The 22500-nt window shown below is 43.3% G+C and overlaps 1 protein-coding gene across 5 annotated transcripts in view; it reads left to right on the forward strand.

Annotated features, from left to right (window-relative positions):
- UNC5D (unc-5 netrin receptor D) overlaps positions 1 to 22500 on the forward strand; it is a 670113-nt gene that overhangs the window by 263803 nt on the left and 383810 nt on the right. The window lies entirely within an intron of this gene.

Here is a 22500-nt window from a genome sequence, read left to right on the forward strand (position 1 = left end):
CCAGAACTTCAGAAATTGGACTTACTAGTAACAGGCATAGATTCTCTTTTCCTATACATAGAAAACCAAAAGATGTGTCAAATTACTTAAGCGGCATAAATATGGCAACATTTTACTCCAGTGTATTTTGGCCCATGACCGGTATATTTCTCTCATAGAGTCATTAGGGGCGTCATAGTATGGCATACTTGTACCACAGTGTGCTTTGTCAGATGAAGAATGTAGCAAATCTACTGTAAAATTTGCCAAACCTGAATCTACAAAATCTGTCTACTGAATTTTGCCTTGTAAAAGTTGTTCTGTTTTCCAAGTGTTCAGATTCTCTGGGAAAGTCTGAAATAAGACAGTCCATAGACTCATTCCGGACTTTTCTGGAAAATTGGAATGCCTGGAAAGTGCAAGAAATGTTTATGAATAGATTTGGGTTTGGCAAACCTTACTGTAGATTCACTCAACTCTAGTCAGATGCTGTGTATATCAATATTTAAGAAACAATGCTTTTTAAGCAGAATACCTCCATAATAACTTACACGCCCCCTCCATGTATCTCTATGGGAAATGCGGAGATGCAGCGTTCATGCATCCCCACCTCTCCCATAGAGCTTTATGGGGGGGGGGGGGGGCATGTCAACGACACACGCTTTAGTTGCGCAGAGCCTTGGCAATGCTGGGTCCCAGTATGAATAGGGGATAAATGTCTAATACTGCAGTACACCTTTAAGAAACCTGTTCTGGAGATTAGAGGGGGGTCTCAGAGGTCAGAACCCTGCTTATCCCCTATCCTGTTCATAGGACATAAGTTGTTAAAGTGTATCCGTCGTCAAAAAAAAGTCCCAAAATGCTGCTTTTTTGTCACATTTTATTCACAAAAATGTTTATAAAAAATGATCTAAAAGTTTTATATATGCAAATGTGGTATCAATAAAAAGTACAGATGAGGGAGCAAAAAAGAGCCCTCATACCGCCCTATATACGGAAAAATGAAAAAGTTATAGGTGGTCAAAATAGGGCGGTTTTAGAATCCTTATTTTGTACAAAAATATAAAAGTATCTAGAAATGGGTATCATTTTAATTGTATTGACCCACAGAATAAAGAACACATGTCATTTTTACCGTTAAATGTACAGTGTGAAAACAAAACTCTCCAAAATGTGCAATATTGTGGTTTTCATTTAAATTTCCTCCCTAAAAAAATTTTTTTTTGGGTTTACCGAACATTTTATAGTAAAATGAGAGGTTTCATTACAAAGTACAAGCCCTTATATGGGTCTGTAGATGGAAATATAAAAGAGTTATGGATTTTAAAAGGCGAGGCGGAAAAAAACGAGAATTCAAAAATAAAATTGGCCTTGTCCTTAAAGCGTACCCGTCAGATACAACAAAATATTTTTTTTTTTAAATATATAACTCAGTACCTAATCCTGACCATGTACATCTATTTTTTATGTGTCTAGCTCCTTTATTTATTTTTTATTACACTTTTAATTTAGCTCACTAGTCTGAATTCCTCTCAAAGGGAGGGGGTGTGGCCTCACTGTGCAGGTCTCCGCCCCCTCCCTCAATATGCTTTCTTCAAACATCTCCCCTAGCATTAGCAAAACTACAACTCCCAGCATGTCCTCGCTGACAGTAGCGGGACACAAGCTGATAGTGAGAGAATTTTTCCTCTAGCTGTGAGCCCTGCACTCACAGCTGTCAATCAAGGAAGTGTGTCCATGACATAGGTGATGATGCATGGACACAGCATGACTAGTATGTGTCCAAGTAGACAGGGGGGCAGTTGTTTGACTGGCTTTTTCAGTATGAAATACTGACAATTTTCTAATGAAAGCAATTGCAAAACCTATTGGTTTTGCATGCTTTACAACATATCAAAAGTTTTTGTATCTGACAGTGCCCATTTAATGTTAAAATGGGCTTGGTCCTTAAGGGGTTAATAGTGGTAATTATAGTCACTATACCCCCTTTTTACCCCCTCCTTTTTTTTAAACAAAATAAAACCATACCGGCAGAACTGTACAACAGGCTGATTTAATGTTCTGCACATGGCAGTGTAAACTATTTCTGCAGAACATCACAGAAAAGATTGAATACTATATATATATATATATATATATATATATATATATATATCTCACCACTCTAAGAATATTATTTGTCTATTCTAACCTTTCCTGAAATACTACCGTATTTATCGGCGTATAACACGCACTTTTTAGGCTAAAATTTTTAGCCTAAAGTCTATGTGCTTGTTATACGCCGATACCGCCCCAGGAAAGGCAGGGGGAGAGAGGCCGTCGCTGCCCGCTTCTCTCCCCCTGCCTTCCCTGGGGTCTAGAGCCCTACTGCCGGCCCTTCTCACCCACTGGCTATCGGCGCCGCTGCCCGTTCTGTCCCCCTGACTATCGGTACTGGCGCCGATAGCCAGGGGGAGAGAATGGGCAGCGGCACCCATTGCCGGCGCCGCTGCCCCGTTGCCTCCCCCCATCCCCGGTGGCATAATTACCTGGGTCGGGTCCGCGCTGCTGTAGGCCTCCAGCATGCGTCCCCTTCGTCGTTGCTATGCGCTGCACGGTGCGGCGCACGACGCAGGGGACGCACGCCGGAGGCCTGGAGCAGCGCGGACCCGATCCAGGTAATTATGCCACCGGGGATGGGGGGAGGCAACGGGGCAGCGGCACCGGCAATGGGTGCCGCTGCCCCTTCTCTCCCCCTGGCTATCAGCGCCGGCAATGGGGCGCCAGCACCGATAGTCAGGGGGACAGAACGGGCAGCGGTGCTGATAACCAGGGGGAGAGAAGGGCCGGCAGCAGCACTCTAGACCCCAGGAAAGGCAGGGAAAGAGAAGCGGGCAGCGACGGCCTCTCTCCCCCTGCCTTTCCTGGGGTATATCGTGGTATACACGTGCACACACGCACCCTCATTTTACCATGGATATTTGGGTAAAAAACTTTTTTTACCCAAATATCCTTGGTAAAATGAGGGTGCGTGTTATAGGCCGGTGCGTGGTATACCCCGATAAATACGGTATATTACAGTATCCTATTCATTTTCACAGGCTGCTTTGCATTTTAATATTGGCTGGCCTGGGCTCTCAGTTCCCTGCCCCGCTCACAAAAATAGTTCACTGCTTTTTAATTAAAACATTTTTTTTTAAAACATTTACATTTTTTTGCTTAAAAATCAGGTATGTCCACAGTATATTCATTAGAGGAAAGGGAGTACGGCACTGCCACGTACCTTTGAATATTGCTGGCTGCTGTAGTGCAATCCGGTTTCTACACCTTGGCACTTCGAAGGTAACATAAACCATGCTCAATCCTCAGAAACCACAGAAGCAAAATATCCCACTTGGAGAAGAAATAGAGGAGGCACTGGATAGCAGTTACTTGAAATTTATTCCTCAGGTCACAGATACAAACACTGGCCGACGGGCCATTTCTCTCTCACATGCGCTTAATAATGGCCACAGTATCAGTTTTACATCTTCTATTTCTTTATTTTTGTGATACATAAGGAAATTATTGAAATCCACATAGTAGACTTTTTTCTTTTCAGCACAGAGCTGAAATAATCATTATCAATAAACAGTAGCTACAAAGGTCACAGGTTAAATATGTGGTAAACCACAAGAGCACAGTCAATTGGCCTACTTATTCTACAAATGAATTGTGGTTAACCACATATTTAACCTGTGACCTTTGCAGCTACTGTGGTGTAGTTTATGATTTTCTCTGCTCTGGCAGAATAGAATAAAATGTAGACTTCTTTCTTGGGTGTTTAAAATATTATAAGGCCACCAAAAATTTATAAATACATAAAAAGGAAAATCAAACATTAGAAATAGAACTATTTAATTAAAAAAATAAAAAAATAATTTCATTTTAAAACATACAACATAATTACCTACAAATTCAAACATCCTTACTGCATCATTCCTGCATCTTTTTTTTTTTTGTGGGACCCAAAAAAATAAAAAAATTATAAAAAAAAAATGCCTGCAGGGAAACTGCCAAAGGGGTAAAAATTCCATTTCCACACAAAGGTAAAAATGTCAGAAAAACTGCCAAAACGCAGGAAAAAGCTGTGGTAGTTTTTTCTGGCTGTTTTTTCTGCCATTTTTGCCTGTGGGAAAAACCCTCAGTGGAATCCTAACCTTATAGTGATGTATTTCATGCCTGAGAAAAGCCTATACTGACCTCTGAACTGGCAGGGTTAAAGGAAATCTGTCATCAGAATCACCCGCACTAAACCTGTTACACAGGCTTGTAGTGCGGGTGATCCTGATTAAAACGCTCCTTACCTGGTTAAAAATGGTTGAGCGCTTCTTAAGATATCTATATTTTTAGTTTTCTGTTATTCCCTGGCTTGGGACTCAGTGGGAGGTGTTATCATCTGGGACTTGGCCACACGTCATTCTAGCTGGGCGGAGCTGCCGCCCGGCTCATGAATATTCATGAACTTATCCTCGTGGTCTAACTCCTTTTTCTAGGTCTGGTGTATGAGGATAAGGTCATGAATATTCATGAGCCGGGCGGCAGCTCCGCCCAGCTAGAATGATGTGTGGCCGAGTTCCAGATGATAACACCTCCCACTGAGTCCCAAGCCAGGGAATAACAGAAAACTAAAAATAAAGATATCTGAAGAACCGCTGAACCATTTTTAACCAGGTAAGAAGCATTTTAATCAGGATCACCCGCACTACAAGCCTGTGTAACAGGTTTAGTGCGGGTGATTCTGATGACAGATTTCCTTTAAGAGAATTTTCGCTGTTAGTCCCGATCATTAGTTGTTCTATTCAATGTCAACCTGTGGAAAAGAAAACTGTCAGTGAATAGAACAACTTATGACTGCTGCTGATAGAGTTAATGTGAATTGGGGGGCAGCTTTCTGCAGTTTCAGCTCATGAGGTGGACAGATACACAGAGATATCCCCTATTCCATACATATATTATTCCTTCATAATGTATTATCATTTTGTTATATAACTTTTATCTATAATACACAGGGGTGCAGGTCAGGTTGTTATATCGAGACACAGCTTTGCTAACTGTATTGTAACTGTTGTGAGCCAAACACTGGATTAAAGCTGGCTACATACCTTAAATTTTGTCCAAACTGTTTGACCAACAGCTATCTTTCAGTCTCCACATACAAACTCGGCTCAGGAGAAAGCTGCTGCCAGACATCTCTGGTTGCAACTTATCTTCCCTGAGAACAAAAGGATAAGACATGTTAAAATCCAGCATTCTTGACCTTTTTCTTACCTGACATCTGTCATAAGAGGAGAATCGTGAGACCCCCCATATTAGTTGACCAGCTGATCGTGACAAGATTGGCCAGTTAAAATGGCATGTATCTAATGCATTTGGCCAGCATTATGGTCTAGTATAAGCCATATCAAGTAAATAACTATACTAAACATCCGCAACTCAAGCAAGCAGCGGCTGATCAAATAGATTTCTTAGCGTATTAGGCAGATATTAGTTGTACCTGAACACTTGCCGAGAGGAGTTCAGAAAAACGATTTTAAACATCTTTCCAGTGCTCTGAAAATCTTCACAAATGTTTACACTGCTCATGACATTTCCTCTTCTGGAACTAAAGAAATGGAAATTCCAGACCAACGGGCATTACACATTAAAAAGGACTTTACGAGTATTTTCCTGCATGCTGGGCATCATCAATTCTGGACCATCACCTGCTGGAGAATAGAAAATGACTTAGAACAGCCACTGTAGGGTGACACGTGTTGCGTAGGATGTGACAGAGCCTCACATATATTTCACAAATTTCAAAAGAATTGTAACAAAAGTAACATTTATGTTCCTGTCTGGAAATGAAATCTGGTTATCCTGAGCTCAGGTTTCACAGATGACAAACGCCATTTTGATCCCTGGCATGGAAAGAAATTATACTGCACTCCTGAAGTTGAGAAATGTTATCCAAACACATTCCAGAACCCGAGTTTAAAGGAAATATGTCATCAGTTTAACCTGCACTAACCTGTCTGTACAGAAAAGTAGTGTAGGTTCACACGAAGAAAAAAAATGCACTGGAAATGGTGCTGGTCCAACTGGAGTTCCCAGAAGAAAATTCTGAAAGCTGGTGTATTGGTAAAAGTGTCAATTCGGTTTATTGACACTGGGTACAGAACAATAACGCATTTCGAGGGTAAAAATCACTCTTCCTCAGATTGGCTATGCCAATCTGAGGAAGAGGGATTTTACCCTCGAAACATGTTATTATTGTGTACCCAGTGTCAACAAATTGAATTGACATTTTCACCAATATACCAGACTTCATAATTTTCTTCTGGGTACTCCAGTCGGACCAACACCATTTCCAGTGCATTTTTTTCTTTGTGTGAATCCTTTCTACAGGTTTCCTTCATGGATACCAGGTCAAGTACTGCCGGGCAGCAGGCCATCATCTAAGGCTACCCCATTGCAGGGGTGATATGTCTGAACCCAAGCTAATAATAAGGTGAGAGTCCACTTGTTACCTGTGAATTGCCATTTGGACTCATACCCACAGAGTTACAAGAGGGGCTGTCCTCTATCTCTCTTTTCTACTTGTTCTCATTTCTTGGTAGTGCAGGTAACACTGATGACAACCATACTTATCTGGTTGCGTTCTGTGCTCCGGTTCTTCCGCAATCTTCCATCGTATCTTTCGTTCTGGGGCTGACTTTTAGAATGGGGTGGGACCTAGCAGAGAAGCATCAGCAGTGATGTCACAAAGCTCCGCCCATGCTCCAAATCAGCTTTGGAGAGGTAGATACAGCAGATTATTCTGGTAGAACCAGACCACAGAACGGGGATAGGAAAGTATGGTTGTCATCAGTGTCACCTGCACTACCTGTCTGTACCAACAAGTTAGTGTAGGTGAAACTGATGACAAATTTCCTTTAACATTACTTCTCAGTTACTGGCCTAATCGCAATCCCTGGTGCATTAGAATATCGCAGTACATTCCAGATATCTGTACCTAGTAATGGTCAGGGGTCAATATTCTGCACTGATTTGTAAACAGTGTAAAGTATGAGATATGGGACTGTCATTTCACCTATTGACACAAATGTTGAGACTGATATGTTGCAGTCAAAACCTCTTAGATGTAGCCATCAATAATTATCTATTTCTTCTACCGTTCTATTGTTCTTTGTATATGGAGATTCATGAACACTCGACATGTTGTCAGAGATCCTTTCCTTATCTCATAGGTATTTGGTCTGTCCCTGGAATTTTCTTTTGAACAAGTTATAGTACTGTCAAGTATGACATATTGACTGGCAACCAATTCCAGCTGCCTAGCATTTAGCTACATTTAAAGAAGATACTGTAACATGTCATAGTGAGGCATCTGTTTTGTGTTAAATGGGTTGCTCATCTGGATAATCCCTGCTTGGGAAACACAGCCTTAGGGCATATAGAAATCTTTAGGGAGGGATGAACAGTGGGCAGGACCTTTCTAAATTTGCCAGAATGGAGAGGCACCATAAGGCTAGGTTCAGACTATGGAATTTCTGAGTGTAAGGCTCAGAAATTCAGGCACAGTCCCATTGCTGTGGATAGCATTCCATTGCACAGTGCACACTATGGAATTTCAGTGGCAAAACTTTCACCAAACTTCCACCATCATTGTGGTAGGGCTTTATGGCTGATGTTGTGGCGGGGCACATTAGCTTGCATTTTGGTGTGTCACTGTGGCTAACATTGCAGTGTGTCACTGTGGCCGGAATTGTGGTGGGACATTATGGCTGAAATTGTAGTGGGGCACAATGGCTTGCATTGTAGTGGGGGAATGTGGCTGGAATTATGGCAAGGACACTGTGGCTGACATTGTAGGGTGGGGTACAGTGGCTGGCATTGTGGCAGGGCACTGTGGAGGGCATTGTTGCTTGGGGTACAGTGGCTAGCAGTGTGAAGGGGCACTGTAGTACTTTATCCATGCCATATTTAACCTGTAGGTAATCTACAGTAAAAAATAAATGTAATTCCTCTTATATGGGTGAATTCCTATATTCTGAACAATATGAACAATATAGTATTGTAAGTGGTCAGGCATTTTTTTTTTAAATGGCCATCTTATACCATCATGTGTACACATCTCCAGTCAATACCATGTCATGTGTGGGGGGCTACATCAACCGGATCCTGAGATTCAACTCCATAACAAGGCAGCTGCAATACAAAAATGACATATGAAAAAGCCTATATACCAACTGTATTTCAGATGTCTATTTCAGATGCTAGGAAAGGCGTTGATTTCAAGGCAGAGCATAGGTTCCCCGTCTGTGCACATCGCTCTAATATATCAGTTTGGAGCAGGGTAAAGTCTTGCGCAGATGCTAGGAAAATAAAGATATGAGCGGAATGAGCCTCTCCCTGCATAAGTAGCTGACACTGCAGCAGAGATATGGATGGGGAGGCTTAATGGGCTCTTTGGAAAAATGCAGGTTTTTCTATCGTTACCATGACAGTCATTTATTCCGGCGCGCTAAAAGCCCTGGCTCCGGCACAAGACGAACAATTTGGTTTCCCTTTGAACATTTTACTTGTTGATGTGAACTTTTAAGAACATTTATAATGCAAGAGAACACAATCTCAACACAAGACACTTGTTATTTCATGGAAACCAATTTATCGGCTCAAAAACAATTCATTATCCACAAGACGCAGGTTATTCCACATTACAGCCCACACGGGAGAACCCATCACTCCTCTAGGAAGCGTTTAGGGGGGTAGGGGGAAAATGGAAATGGGATGTCTTCAATCTGCAGTTTCTTCTTGTCATCTATTTCTTAGCACATCTGTGTTGCCTATATTGTGCCTGGTTGTGCGCCGAAAAAATTCTGAAAGGGAAAAACCGTAGACAGTAAAGATGGTTCAATGTCTTGAAAGCAGTACAATCCAATGCTTTATTTAGATGATGTTACAGAGGAATTTCCCAACCAGGGTGCATCCAGCTTTTGCAAAACTACAACTTCCAGCATGCTGGAAGTTGTGGTTTTGCAACAGCTGGAGGCACCCTGGTTAGAAAACCTTGCGTTATAGGAAGGAAATTTTGGGCTTACAAGTAGCCATGATAAACTGTAATGCAATATATTGCATCAGCTTTGCAATTTAATGTTATCATAGTAGTAATATGATCAGCAGCTCCCCTTTTTTTCATGGGCTGTATTTAGTATTGCAGCTATGCCTCATTCACCTAACTAGTTTTCTTTTTGTTCTCTTTTTCATCGTATCATTCTGGTAATACTACAACTACTACTACTACTACTACTACTACTACTACTACTACTAATAATAATAATAATAATAATAATAATAATAAAAATAGTTATAGGGCCATAATATATACAGTATGTATGTATTATTTCTACATTATTTTTTTTCATAACTTTTTCATCATTCCATAACAAAAATGATAATAATAATGTATATATATATATATATATATATATATATATATATATATATTGTAGAGGAAGGCAGCACATCCAAGCATGCAGTGTGTGCAGGCAGGTCTAAGGGGGGTAGCTATTCAAAATGAAGGCAACTGCAGCACACAGGCATATTCAAATGAAAAAGTGGTTTATTCCATGAACAAAGTGCATGTACGAAGTTTCGTTGTTCTCACAACACCATTCTCAAGCGTAGATATATATATATATATATATATATATATATATATATATATATATATATATATATATTAATAATGATACAACCAACTAGCTATATATATATATATATATATATATATATATATATATATATATATATTATCATTATCATTTTTGTTCATTATTATATTTGGATTTGAACGTAAGAGATATGTATTATGTGTTGCCCCCTCCCCATTCCCACCGTCTTTATGTTTTGATCACAGGATTAGTCACACTCATTTATGCACTCCTCCAGCACGTACACAGCACAAACTAATGAAAATGGTCCAGTGAGTGATAGCAATATAATTCTAATAACATGTGATTCACAGTATAACAAATGGTCCCAGAAACAATAAATGTATAATAGCCTTAGTGAGGCAGCTTGTGATTAAGTGGAGCGCTATCTGAACATGACGGATCTTCACTATTAATTATTACAAAGAGCCGTACAGATGGAAAAAGAAAATAAATTGCATAAACTACTCTGTGGCCCAAATCTGTGATGCTCCATAATAGAGGTGACCATTAGCTATTTTTTTCTCATCTCGGGATGATTATAAAGCTCGGGCTGTGAAAAATACTTTTAATGATTTCAAGCGTTCAATGTCACAGAAATATATTTTGTAACACTTTGGGTTATTCCGTGATTTACAAGGCCTTCTGCATTCCTATTTAGTTTTATTTGTTCCATGACGGGAACCCACATGGAACCCTGTACAGTAAGGTTGTGAAACATATCTAGATATTAGTCACCTCCTATAAATTATAACAGTAATAATAAGTAATAAATATATGCTTTATATTCTCATAAACATATGCTTTCTAGTTATGAATAAAAAAAAAGGCTTTATAAACTAGAATGCTTTACTCAGGTAACATTGTATTAGCCTTGTAAATATACTCAAGTAGACTGGGCCTAATTCTGTATGCCCTTAGGTCCAACAACATGATGATCCAGCCTGGAGAGGACAGAAGAGTTTTTTCCTTACCTAAAGATTAGCAAATCAGTTTGGTCCCAACTTAAAAAAAAAAAAAAAATTGGATTTCTTAGAATTCAAACATCTTGTATTTTGTTTCAAATTAGTTTCATCCATGATCCTGTACCTTAAAGGGGTACTCCGGTGGAAAACAATTTATTTTAAATCAAATGGTGCCAGAAAGTTAAACAGATTTGTAAATTATTAAAAAAATCTTAATCCTTTCAGTACTTATCAGCTGCTGTATACTACAGAGAAAGTTATTTTCTGTTTAAATGTATTTTCTGTCTGACCACAGTGCTTTCTGCTGACACCTCTGTCCATGTCAGGAACTGTCCAGAGCAGGATAGGTTTGCAATGGGGATTTGCTTGTACTATGGACAGTTCCTGGCATGGGCAGAGGTGTCAGCAGAGAGTACTGTGGACAAATAGAAAATAAATTCAAAAAGAAAAGAACTTTCTCTGTAGTATACAGCAGCTGATAAATACTGGAAGGATTAAGATTTTTTAATGGAAGTAACATACAAATCTGTATGACTTTCTGGTACCAGATGATTTAAAATAAATTGGAGGTGGCATCAGTATGAGGAGACGATATAGTAGCTGAATGAAACAGCGTGGAGGTGGCAGCAGCAGGAGGAGAACATATAGTGGCTGAATGACAGCCTGGAGTTGGCGGCAGCATGATGAGACCATATAGTGGCTCAATGACACAGCGTGGAGGTGGCGGCAGCATGATGAGACCATAGGACCTCACAATTGAAGAGATTAAAGATATTTTTTTACATTTAAATTGAAGATTTCAAATAGATGAACCTTAAAAGTTTTATTTAATGTGCCAGCAGCATGAGTAGACCCCATGGTGGTAGTGACACAGCCTGGAGGTGGCGGAAGCATGAGGAGACCATATAGTGGCTGAATGACACAGCCTGTAGTTGGCAGCAGCATGAGGAGAACATATAGCGGCTGAATGACACAGCCTGGAGTTGGCAGCATTAAAAGCAGACCATAAAGTGGCTGAATGACACAGCCTGGAGTTGGCGGCAGCATGAGGAGACCATATAGTGGCCTAATGACACTGCCTGGAGGTGGCGGAAGCATGAGGAGACCATATAGTTGCAGAATGAGACGGCCTGGAGGTGGCTGGAGACTTTAACAGGAACAAAATGGTATACCACTTAGATGTACGTATGTGGTATGCACTTATGAGGGGAGGACAATGCGCTCCTGTACGCTTAAAACAGTATTTGTCTACAACACCAGCAGGTGTGTACTTTTGGCTGACCTTTCATAGTATCAAGGCCCTTAAGACTTTAACAGGAACAAAATGGTACACCCCTTAGATGTACGTATGTGGTATGCACTTATGAGGGGAGGACAATGCGCTCCAGTACGAAATGGTACACCCCTTAAATGTATGCACAGGTTATGCTTAATAGAGCACAATATGCTTTTAGTGCTCTGCTCACCCTAACTGGCTGGCTACTATTAATTTTTCAGTTGTTGTACACATCAGTGCTGCAGCACACAGTCGCTGTACTACACCCAAAATTGCACTTTCTCTCTCAGTCTCACTCCCTCCCCTATCAGTGCTTCGTGGCTGGATTTGGGCTCGAGGTGAATTGCTGCTGTAAAAAAGCTTTTCTGTGCAACACACTGCTCTCTGTCCCCCTCTCTCTCTCTCTGCAATAGTATGCTGATGTAACTGGCTGCAAGATGGCTGCCGATTAAATAGGGCTGTGACATCACAGGTGTGACTGGCTGCTCATAGGCTGCATGCTGCATGTGATTCGTATCCCATCTACCTGCCTTCCCAGTATTCCTTGCCTCACATGTGGATCCGCCATTTTAGATGCCTAGAGCCTGGACCGTACTACATGAAGTTTAATTAAGCGATTTGCGAAATCAAATCACGGCGATATTCGTATTCAGTACAAATCAAATTTTTCCTGAAATTCGTAATGAATTCAGATTCGTTAGATTCGATTCACTCATCTTTAGTTGTGATCCTATATGCATTGCAGCTTCCAAACCACAAAATTCACTGCAATCTGTCCAGTCACTCATCATACTGTGTGGCAGCAGGGATTCCTATTTATACTTTGTAGTTCACAACTGCTTGTGCGTTTTGAGAATACAAATGTAGTTGAAAGCAGCGCTTACTGATTTTCCAGTAGAGGCGACCTCAATTAGTCATGTCCCTCCTCCTTCAGGTAAAGTAGGAACCCAATAGTTTTTTGCTCCCCTTGAGTTTTCCTTTACCTTTGTCCTAAAAGATTTAGATAGTTAAAAAGTGGTGTGGTCAAAAGCCAGGGACTTCGTTGGGAAGCAGGGGTCCTGCCTGGCCACCAAATCATTCCACCTGTGGGTTTGTTTTTTGCAGCATCAATGGTCGCCTTTCTCAGGAGTCCCTGCATACTTTGTAGTTTACAACTGCATGTGCATCCTGAGGATACAAATGTAGTTAAAAGTGGCGCTTACTGGTTTTCCAGTGGAAAGTGACCGCTGTTAGTTGTATTCCTCTTGCTCTGTTAGTTGTAATCCAATAGTTCTGGGCATGCTCGGAATTGGAGATTAACAACAGCTGAAGGCGACCTGGTTGCTAAACACTGGTATATTCTATGCAATTGCTGCAATAATTTTCTCAATCATAATGCCATAGTCTTAATTCTGGCATGATCACGTCAGCCATAAGGTATTATTAAATCTGAGCTATTAGAATTTATCTTAGCTTAGGCTTTAAAATGGAAGGTGAATTTTAAGTAGATGTGCAAGACCTAAACTCCTCTTGTTATTGGACAAAGAAAAAAAAATCCCCATTTTACAGACAGAAATAATAAATGCATTTAAGCATTGTAGTAGTTTACATCGGTTAGAGAAGCCATTGATTTAATTCACCTTGCCGTGAATATGCACTGAAGCACGAGCTCATTTGCAGACAGACACTCTTATCTGCTCAGATTACTCATCCTGTGTCTGACGGCAAGCCCATGATATCTGCCAACAGTACAAATTGCCAAAACAACAGCACATCAGTAAATAAGAGCATCGTTTAAGAGACAGACGTGACATCAGAGATAAACCTTAAAACAATCCCACAGCGAGATCTCTCAATGAAGCACATTTGACTAAATTGTTTAATGTCTTAATAGAAAGCTAATGGTCTTTGAAATGGAAACATTTGATTGGTTAAATACTAGTAATTAAGGGGCATTTAATGCCTGCTTGGAGCGGAGAGCATTTAAAGGGAATTGTTTCAGTAATGAGAAAATTGCTCAAAAGACCCATATTGATAATACCCATTATTTAAGGAACCGATGGTTTGGATTCTATCATTTGGACTGGTGTTTTATTCATATCATTGCACTAGGCACTTAAGAAATGAGCTGGAATGTCTTCTGAGAACATTTTCCCCTTGAAAATCATTAATTCCTATTATTCAGAAAGTTACACCATTTTTAGAACTTTACACTGGAGAAAACGGAGTCAGCAATAGATATGAAAATATAATCCACATATTCAAGCTAGATTATAAAACGTATGTCTCACCAAAGAGATTTAGGGGAACTGTTACGCCTAGCGCTCCGGGCCCCCGCTCCTCCCCGGAGCGCTCACGGCGTCTTTCTCCCTGCAGCTCCCCGGTCAGTCTCGCTGACCGGGAGCGCTGCTCTGTCATGGCCGTTGGGGATGCGATTCGCACAGCGGGACGCGCCCGCTCGCGAATCGCATCCCAGCTCACTTACCCGTTCCCGTCCCCTGCTGTCATGTGCTGGCGCGCGCGGCTCCGCTCTCTAGGGCGCGCGCGCGCCAGCTCCCTGAGACTTAAAGGGCCAGTGCACCAATGATTGGTGCCTCGCCGAATTAGCTTAATTGGCTTCCACCTGGTCCCTGACTATATCTAACCTCCTCCCATGCACTTCCTTGCCGGATCTTGTTGCCCTTGTGCCTAGTGAAAGCGTTTTGTGTGTTTAAAGCCTGTGTACCAGAACTTCTGCTATCTCCCCTGACTACGAACCTTGCCGCCTGCCCCCGACCTTCTGCTACGTCCGACTTTGCTTCTGCCTACTCCCTTGTACCTCGCCTATCTTCAGCAGTCAGAGAGGTGAGCCGTTGCTAGTGGATACGACCTGGTCACTACCGCCGCAGCAAGACCATCCCGCTTTGCGGCGGGCTCTGGTGAAAACCTGTAGTGGCTTAGAACCGGTCCACTAGCGCGGTCCTCGCCATCCCTCTCTGGCACAGAGGATCCACTACCTGCCAGCCGGCATCGTGACAGTAGATCCGGCCATGGATCCCGCTGAAGTTCCTCTGCCAGTTGTCGCTGACCTCCCTACGCTGGTCGCCCAGCAAGCTCGTCAGATCGCCCAACAAGATCACCAGCTGTCGTACTTGACCACCATGACACAGCAACTCCAGTCACAACTACAGCAAGTACAGTCACAGCTACAGCAGCAACAACCATCTCCTCCGCCAGCTCCTGCACCCCTTCCGCAGCGAGTGGCCACTCCTAGCCTCCGCCTGTCCTTGCCGGACAAATTTAATGGGGACTCTAAGTTTTGCCGTGGCTTTCTTTCGCAATGTTCCCTGCACTTGGAGATGATGTCGGACCAGTTTCCTACTGAAAGGTCTAAGGTGGCTTTCGTAGTCAGCCTTCTGTCTGGAAAAGCCCTGTCATGGGCCACACCGCTCTGGGACCGCAATGACCCCGTCACTGCCTCTGTACACTCCTTCTTCTCGGAAATTCGAAGTGTCTTTGAGGAACCTGCCCGAGCCTCTTCTGCTGAGACTGCCCTGCTGAACCTGGTCCAGGGTAATTCCTCCGTTGGCGAGTACGCCATACAATTCCGTACTCTTGCTTCTGAACTATCCTGGAATAATGAGGCTCTCTGCGCGACCTTTAAAAAAGGCCTATCCAGCAACATTAAAGATGTTCTGGCCGCACGAGAGACTCCTGCTAACCTGCATGAACTCATTCATCTAGCCACTCGCATTGACATGCGTTTTTCTGAGAGGCATCAAGAGCTCCGCCAGGAAAAAGACTTAGATCTCTGGACACCTCTCCCACAGTCTCCACTGCAATCTGCGCCTAGGCCTCCCGCCGAGGAGGCCATGCAAGTGGATCGGTCTCGCCTGACCCTGGAAGAGAGGAATCGCCGTAAGGAAGAGAATCTTTGTCTGTACTGTGCCAGTACTGAACATTTTTTGGTGGATTGCCCAATCCGTCCTCCACGTCTGGGAAACGCACGCTCGCACCCAGCTCTCGTGGGTGTGGCGTCTCTTGATGCTAAGTCGGCTTCTCCACGTCTCACGGTGCCTGTTCGGATTTCTACTTCAGCCAGCTCTCCCCTCTCAGCCGTGGCCTGCCTGGACTCTGGAGCTTCTGGGAATTTTATTCGGGAGTCCTTAGTGAATAAATTCCGCATTCCGGTGACCCGTCTTGTCAAGCCACTCCACATTTCCGCGGTCAACGGAGCCAGGTTGGGTTGCACCGTGCGTTACCGCACGGAGCCCCTCCTAATGTGCATCGGACCTCATCACGAGGAAATTGTATTTTTTGTCCTTCCTAATTGCACTTCTGAAGTTCTCCTTGGACTACCCTGGCTTCAACACCATTCCCCAACCCTGGATTGGTCCACTGGGGAGATCAAGAGTTGGGGTCCCTCTTGTTCCAAGGACTGCCTTCAACCGGTTCCCAGTACTCCCTGCCGTGACCCTGTGGTTCCTCCTGTATCCGGTCCCCCTAAGGTCATTAAGGACTCTGCCTGCCACAGGAAATGCCTCTCCCCCCCTCCCAGTCCCATCAGGCAAGCCTCTGTGTCCCCTCATGGCCCTCGTCCTGGTGTCACACTGCCCCGTGCCAGGTCTCGCCCTCTGCCCTCTCTCCCCATTCCTACTCCTGCTGTTCTGCCTGCCGTTGAGGAATCCCTCCATCCTTTCCCGGTGTCCTCATCCCAGGGGAGGCAGTTACCGGACAAAGAGAAGGGGAGACCTAAGGGGGGGGGTACTGTTACGCCTAGCGCTCCGGGCCCCCGCTCCTCCCCGGAGCGCTCACGGCGTCTTTCTCCCTGCAGCTCCCCGGTCAGTCCCGCTGACCGGGAGCGCTGCTCTGTCATGGCCGTTGGGGATGCGATTCGCACAGCGGGACGCGCCCGCTCGCGAATCGCATCCCAGCTCACTTACCCGTTCCCGTCCCCTGCTGTCATGTGCTGGCGCGCGCGGCTCCGCTCTCTAGGGCGCGCGCCAGCTCCCTGAGACTTAAAGGGCCAGTGCACCAATGATTGGTGCCTGGCCCAATTAGCTTAATTGGCTTCCACCTGGTCCCTGACTATATCTAACCTCCTCCCATGCACTTCCTTGCCGGATCTTGTTGCCCTTGTGCCTAGTGAAAGCGTTTTGTGTGTTTAAAGCCTGTGTACCAGAACTTCTGCTATCTCCCCTGACTACGAACCTTGCCGCCTGCCCCCGACCTTCTGCTACGTCCGACTTTGCTTCTGCCTACTCCCTTGTACCTCGCCTATCTTCAGCAGTCAGAGAGGTGAGCCGTTGCTAGTGGATACGACCTGGTCACTACCGCCGCAGCAAGACCATCCCGCTTTGCGGCGGGCTCTGGTGAAAACCTGTAGTGGCTTAGAACCGGTCCACTAGCGCGGTCCTCGCCATCCCTCTCTGGCACAGAGGATCCACTACCTGCCAGCCGGCATCGTGACAGGAACATATACTAGTTGAGGTGTTTTTTTTTTTAGTAAAGCTTTGCCCATTTTCAGCTTTATTCATGCTTCGAATGTCCCCACTTTGTCCAAATGACGATAATGCTCAAAAACTGCCACTTATGTGCACAAATGAGCGACATTTGGGCACAAAACTAAAGCTCTGCATTGGGATTGGGATCCCGCAGGACCAATAAAGACTTAAAGGCACAGGTGGTGATGAGGTTGTTGCGGGTGGGACAAAAAAATACAATGGGTCCTGCAAAATCCAGCACAATCCTTCAAACCTCTGAAATGCCACATAGGGCTGATAAAATAGCCCAAGGGGGGGGGGTGATGAAATGGCAGAAGAGGGTAGAATCCCTAAAAGCTGTGACAAAATGTTTGCGGGAGTCGGCAGGACTGGACACACCACACATATTGCAGGAGCAGACTGGCATGGAACAAACACCTTGCGGGAGCGGTCTGTCTGGGCATGCTAGGATTTGTAGTTTTGCAACATCTAGAAGTCCACAGTTTGGAGACCATTGTCATGGAGTTGTCTCTTGCCAGTACATCTGCGGTGGAGACCATTGTCATGGTGCTGTTTCATGTCACCACATCTAACCATTTTAGATGCCGTCCCTCCTTCTAAGCCATTTGAGAGAAGGACATGGTCACTTCTACCTATGTTATGACTGACACACATAGAGGATGGAGGAAAGAGCCACATGTATCCCATGTGCTATGTATGGATACTGTTAAAATAAATAATATGACAAAGTTAATGCAGAAAGAAATGAATGTGTTGTTATGACATGCACAATAAATTCATCATTATAATATATTTAGCAAAATCAATTACGAGTTTATACAACTTGGATGCAATGCAATGATATTGTGATGGTTGGCATGCTAGCCAGGTGAGCAGTGGTTTTTGTTTTTCCTGGGATATTATCCATTAGTTAGAACACAAAGAGTTAGTATCTGCATACACATGCTTGCATGTTTTACCAGGCGTAGAAAATTACCTCCCAGACTTCCCAGATTAATATTTAAAATATTTGCTTTCTGGTTTGCAGAATATTACAAGATGCTAAAACAACAATGAAATGATGATTCTGAATAATGCATTTACTAGCATTGGAAACATGCATAGCCCTGCTGCTACGCACTGGATAAGAGTTGTGAAAAATACATTTAGGATGTATAATCATTATGCTATGCACACATAGTCAGCACAGAACAGTAAGGAGATCTGGGCATGCTGGGAGTTGTAAATTTGCCACAGCTGAAGGCACACTGGATGGGAAACCCTAATCTAATATAAGATGGATGGTATTATTGAGTGGTGCAGAGCTAATATGTAAACCTGTGCCCTTGTGCCTGAGGGAGCCAAAACGCCCTTTTTACCACATAAAAACAAAAAAACCACCAGCATTGGAAGGTAGCCCTGTTCAGAGGTGTAGCTTGTAGCTTCAGGACCCGCAATTTAAAATCTGGCCCCCATGTGCCAATTATAATACTGGTTTCTTATTGAGCAGATAACTTTGGGACTCCCTTAGGCACCAGAGCCCCTGTGCACCTGATACCTCTGCACCCCTTATAGCTACGCCCCTGGTCCTGTTAGGCTGAGTTCACATCACGTTTTGTCCCATACGGGAGCGCATATGGTAAGGGGGAGCTAAAAACATGCGCTCCCATATGCCTTTGTATGCACTCTTGTATGTAATTCATTTCAATGAGCCGACCGGAGTGAAACGTTCGGTCCGGTCGGCTCATTTTTGCACCGTAGGCGCTTTTTCCCCGGACCTAAAACTGTGGTCGACCACGGTTTTAGGTCCGATTGTAAAAGTGCATATGGTGCAAAAATGAGCTGACCGGACCGAACGTTTCACTCCGGTCGGCTCATTGAAATGAATTACATACAGGAGCGCATACGAAGGCATACGGGAGCGCATGTTTTTAGTTCCTTCCTGCCATATGTGTTCCTATATAGGACAAAATGTGATGTGAACCCAGCCTTACAGATTTGTCATTGGGGCCCATGAGCTTCAAGTTTTCCCTATGATGTAGTCTACACTTTGCAGTAAATTATTATTTTTTAGCTTCTGGAACATTCATAATAATAATAAAAAATAAAAAAAAAAGTCAAACAATAGCTTCAAGTTGCAAATGAAAATGTTTTTATTTTGTTATAAAGCACACAGCATGTACAGATTTAGGATAAAGAAAACTGAATGAAAAGAACGATCATAAAGATTACAGTTTTCGCATCTGTTTATAGTCGGAAATTAGAGAACAAAATGCACGTTTTGAAATTTCTTTTTTTGTTTTTAAAGTTAAATTGCAAAAATATTTTGAAGGACTCCTCAATGTGGTAAAAAATAAAAAAAAATAAAAATGGACAATTTCAACCAAAACCAAAACCTTCACTGATATTATATTAAAGGCTTACCAGATGGTGTTGTTCCCATTCATACATATCAATAATTCTTCAGGAAATTTTACAACCATTGCTTGTTATAGCTGACCAATGACAAACTAAGGGTACGTTCACATGGGCGGATTTATTTGCGGGTTTCTCGCTGCATATTTGAAAGGGGGTGGGCTCTTCGCGGTTGTCTGCAGCAGATTTTCCGCTGCCTAATTTCCGCTGCGGAAAATCCGCTGCAAGCCCCATTTCAAATACGCAGCTGGAAACCTGGAAATAAATCCGCCCCTGTCAGCATACCCTAAAATGAAGTTGAACATCTCTGAGCTCTAAGTCTCATAGTCTCTAGTTTAAAAAAGATCTGTAAAGGTAGGATCACACACAGGAGCCACAGACAGTCACATAGTGACAACAGAGCAAGCTCCCTTGCTGCGGCCAGGCAGCTCAGCTACTCCAGAGCAGCAGGGCGCTCGCTCTGCCATCGCTCTGTGACTGCCGGTGGCGCATCCGCAGAGTGAAGCATGCTACTTATGCGTTTTGTATGACCCTACCCTGAAAGGATGTCCCCAAAATAGTCCCAGAAACATTGTTTATCCATTATCCCAAGTCATTGATCGTGTATGGCAAGTTGGGAAGACTGTAATGGCCAATGTGGACTTAAATGTGCACAAAACTAGGGTGTATTTTGAGCATATGACATCACTTCATCCCTACTTTCATGATCCCCACCAACCATGACACTGAAGAGGCTGCAGGGATCCTTTAGCAATGCCTCAGCGCTCCATCCCCATCGACTGTTTTTCCCTGGTCTCCAGTCGTGCAGAGATCTGAAGCACAATTCCAATTCAGTAATATACCATTTCATGGTGAAAACCTCTTTCTTGCTCATTTGTATTCCATCCTTTATTAAACACTTATATACAGCCATTTGTAATTTAACTTCATCTTAGAATTGCCCGTGCTAGCAGCATTAAATAACTGATCCTGAGTCTGAATGTCAGCTATGCATTTAAACGAGTTATAATATGAAATCTAACCTATATGGGAGTCCCCTTAGGGTTATCATGATATATCAGCACTTTTAAACAATTTGTTAATAATTTCCTTTTTCTATTGTTTGTGTAGGCTTATTCATCATGTCTTGACATAATACAATTAAACCATATCGATATTTACCGCTGGACAGTGTAAATATTTAATGCTGACATATTTGATTTGAAAATATGTATTGACTACAATTTACAGTGTTTGCTCCTTACTCCATTGTCCTAGAAAATAAGGAATTTTACATGTGTATATGTGTACCTTGAGAGGTTCATATTGCATTATGTTGTTGGCTGATTCTGGGATTTATAATTTGGTGCAAGTTGTTAGTAATTTTGGCTCAAATGTTGAAATCAGCTGTTCACAGCGCCTATTACACAGAACTCACCACCACAGAGGACGCGTATTTTACCCTGTAGAGCGGCCATTTCGGAGTCCCTCCTGCAGTATATAAGCAAGCGACATGAGTTATTTTCTTTTGTGGGGTTTATAGCCACCATGTGAAATGGATTTTATTTTCAACTTGGGTATTTTTTTTGTTTTGTTACTTCAGTGCAGTGGTCTTCAACCTGCGGACCTCCAGATGTTGGCTGTCCGCGCATGCTGGTAGTTGTAGTTTTGCAACATCTGGAGGTCCGCAGGTTGGAGACCACTGCTTTAGTGCCTACCTTTCCTGAACCTGTGTGGCCATGTCCAATGCTGGCTCAACGGAGGGTGAAGGTTCCTCAGCGACAACTATGTCGCAGGATAGTATTGAGCAGCCCTCGAGGCGTCGCTGCTTTCACAAAAAAATGTTTTTAATGTATTTTGACGCCTTTACATTTTCTGACATTGCTAAGTGTGTTTTCCATGTGCAAAATTTCTTGGTGGTGATTTGCGCCAAAAAAACGGGATTTGCGCCAAAATTGCGCAAGATCGATTGGCGCAAATGATGAATTACTGACTAAAGTTAAAATCACACACAGGACCGTGTGATTTTGAGAAAGTTTGTAAAAATGACAGAGGAGAAGATGTGCCAAACTTTGGCGCAAAAAGACACTGCCCCACCTCTGCCACGCTTATCCCCTGTAAGTGAGCGCTGGGACCACTGTGTGATTGACACACAGGTCCCCACCCCCCCGATGTCTGTGATGTGCAGTCTGGCGTATACATATAATGTGCACTTTTATGTTATATGAAATACAGTGCCCATACTCCTCTTCTTTCTTCTCATGGTGCTGGAGACGCGCTGCTTCTGCTTTCTCGCTCCCTGCCTCTAGCACTGCACAGGTGCACTGAGCTGGAGGCAGACAACGGGAGCGAGCTCTCTGCCTATAGTGAAAGCAGAAGCAGCGCGTCTCCAGCACCATGAGAAGAAAGAAGAGGAGTACGGGCACTGTATTTCATATAACATAAAGGTGCACAATATATATATAGGGTCAGTGGAGTCACGCCGGCCCGCACATCATGGACATCGGAGGGTTGGGACCTGTGTGTCAATCACACAGTGGTCCAGCGCTCACTTACAGGGGAAAGGCGTGGCGGAGGCGGGACATTACAATCCCCAGCCACGCCTATCCGACTGTTGCTGACCGCACGATAAAACTATTTTCCTGCTGATAAGTGATAAACAGCAGCCAAAAGTACAGCTGCATTACACATATCATCATCTATACTATCATGTTATTAGTCTGGGGGGTATA

Source organism: Hyla sarda, chromosome 4, assembly GCF_029499605.1.
Source record: "Hyla sarda isolate aHylSar1 chromosome 4, aHylSar1.hap1, whole genome shotgun sequence".
In the NCBI taxonomy this organism is placed as follows: domain Eukaryota; kingdom Metazoa; phylum Chordata; class Amphibia; order Anura; family Hylidae; genus Hyla; species Hyla sarda.